Raw genomic sequence first — 2503 nt, 5'->3', positions numbered from 1 at the left:
AGCGGCGAGGTGGCGGGCGCTGGGTTCGGCGGCACGGGCGCGGAGAGGCCGGAGGCGGTGGTGGTGGAAGGGGAGGGCGGCGGGGGCGGGGGTGTGGCGGGTGGTGTGGCAGGTGTGTTCGCGGCGGGCGGCGGGACGGTGGGCGGGGCGGTGGAGCGCGTGGGTGCGCGGGCGCGGGCGGAGCGTCTGCGCGTGAAGCGGGAGCGGAACCGGGCGGCGGCGAAGCGGAGCAACGCGAAGAAGAAGCTGGAGAACGACGCGCGGAAGCGGGAGCGGGCGCGGCTGAAGCAGCTGGAGGGGCGTCTGCGCGACGAGGAGCAGCGGCTGCGGCGCGAGAACCTGTCGCTGCGGCGGTGCCTGCAGCAGCAGGGGGTGGCAGGGCTGGTGTAGGCGGGGGGTGTATAGTAAAGTTTGAGTGTACAATGTTGTATATACCGTAGCACATACTGTATGATAGGATGTTAAACGGAAGCGGTGCACTGAGATCTCTTCTTTATCGTTATCACAGGGTACAGGGGGGTACCCGATTTAGTGCCTCTATATATAGTGTATGTCCCGGTTTAGTGCTACTCTAACGGCTCTACACCAAAAGGTATGATAAACAAGTGCCCCCCGGGCCCATCCAGCGGGCTACAGGGCACCACTCTGCTTGGTACTAAGATATGAAAACTGGTAGATTTTCTGTGTCCGTTACAGTTCCGATAGGCATGATGGAGGAGATTTCTAATGCTAGTCAGGCTCGTTCTCTCTCTTTGATCGAAGCAGCGAATGAGTTCTCAAAATTAGAGGCGGCAGCGGTAGCTCTCTCGCTACCTGATGCGTCTTCACATTTGCGCAAGGCTAGACGCATCATATTTGAGGCTCTCAAGCCACAGAAGAAGCAGAAACAGACGACCTTGACGGGTTTCCTTAGTTAAATACTATATTCAGTCTTCTTGTTAAGTTACCGTTCTTGTGCCAAACCCGATTTAGTGCCTATTTTATCACGCTACACGGGGTAGCACTAAATAGGGTACCCCCCTGTACTGTATCATACTGTTGCGCCAAGGGCATACCCAAGGGTACCAAGGGTACAGTAGATATCCTAAGTTAGGATACCGGATGCGTTAGGATTCCTAACGTATCCGGTAACGTTACCCAAGGATACAGTAGATTTCACACGGGAGAGCCTTCGAGACACCTGGCAGATGGCGATTGGGTGTAATGCGGCGTTGCTGGCGCGTGACGAGGCGTGCCGGGGAGGTCACAAGAATTTGCGTGATGTGGACAAATCTGCGAGAACGCGCCTGTTCGAGGGGGAACAGGCGAGGGGGTCTGGGCCTTGCCGCCCAATAAACTTTACAGGGCCTGTACCTGCCTGTTGAGGGGGTCTGGGCCTTGCCGCCCAATACAGGGCCTGTACCTCCTTGTTCGAGGGGGAACCCGTACTTTCCGTCTCTTCCGCACCGCGTCCCTCGCCTCACCCCACCACTTCTACTGGCCTACTGGTACACCTACCGGTACACCTGTGCTTTAATTCCCCACCGCGTCCCCGGCCTCACCCCAGCACTCCTACCCTCCCCCCCCCACCCACCACCCTCCGAATGTGCGTCGCAGCCATGGGCGCGGTCGACGAGGCAGAGTATCTGCGCAGCCTGTCAACCCTCATCCCGTTCTCCAACCCGCGCCTGCCGCCTATCGTCCCGCACCTGCTGTCGGTGCTTTCGCTATGCAAGACGGACTGGGTCTACCGCTTCCTCTTCAACCACGACCTCACCCACCTGTACATCTTCACCGCCCCGCTCTACCGTCGCCACGCCTTCTCGTGCAACATGGCTGTGCATGGTTTCCAGCCCCCGATCGTCAAGACCCCGTACCGCCTGCGCTACGACTCCGCCGTCGTTTTCGTCCCCGCCTACAGCGTCGGCCATCTCAGCGCGGGCTTCGGCATCGAGGAGAAGAGCTACACCTGCACCGTCAAGACCTCGGACGCCCCGCGCGCCCGCGCCCCTTCCGCTGCCCCGTGCTCCGTGCAGCAGCACAACGACGTCTTCCGCTACGTGCGCGACGACCACGCCGGCGTCCTGCTCATGCTGTACGACTACGACGACTGCTACCACATCGAGTACGTGGCCCACCGCTCGCAGACGGAGCACCACCGCTCGTCCATGCGCTACCGCCCGCACCTGCTGCGCGACGCCCTCACCTCCTCGCCGTACCACATCGACACGCACCAGCTGTTGTCAGCCCTGGTCAGCCTGCAAGTGGTCGACGAGTTCCGCCAGTGCCCCAAGTGCGGCGCGGGGCCGGACACGTGCCGCTGCTGCCAGTTTGCGGCCGCGGCCCCCGCGCACTCGCTGGACTTTGTCAACCACGCGCGCCAGATGGCCACGCACACGGGCGACTTCAAGGGCATGCTCCACCACGCCATCTTCGACGGCGGCCTCTCCGCGTCGCACATCACGCTGGGCAGCCGCATCAGCCTGCGCGGCTGCGACGCCCCGCGCCTGGGCCACCGCCTCAC

Source organism: Chondrus crispus, genomic scaffold, assembly GCF_000350225.1.
Source record: "Chondrus crispus Stackhouse genomic scaffold, scaffold_185, whole genome shotgun sequence".
NCBI classification, from domain to species: Eukaryota; Rhodophyta; class Florideophyceae; order Gigartinales; family Gigartinaceae; genus Chondrus; species Chondrus crispus.
Note: the sequence above shows the minus strand (reverse complement) of the source record.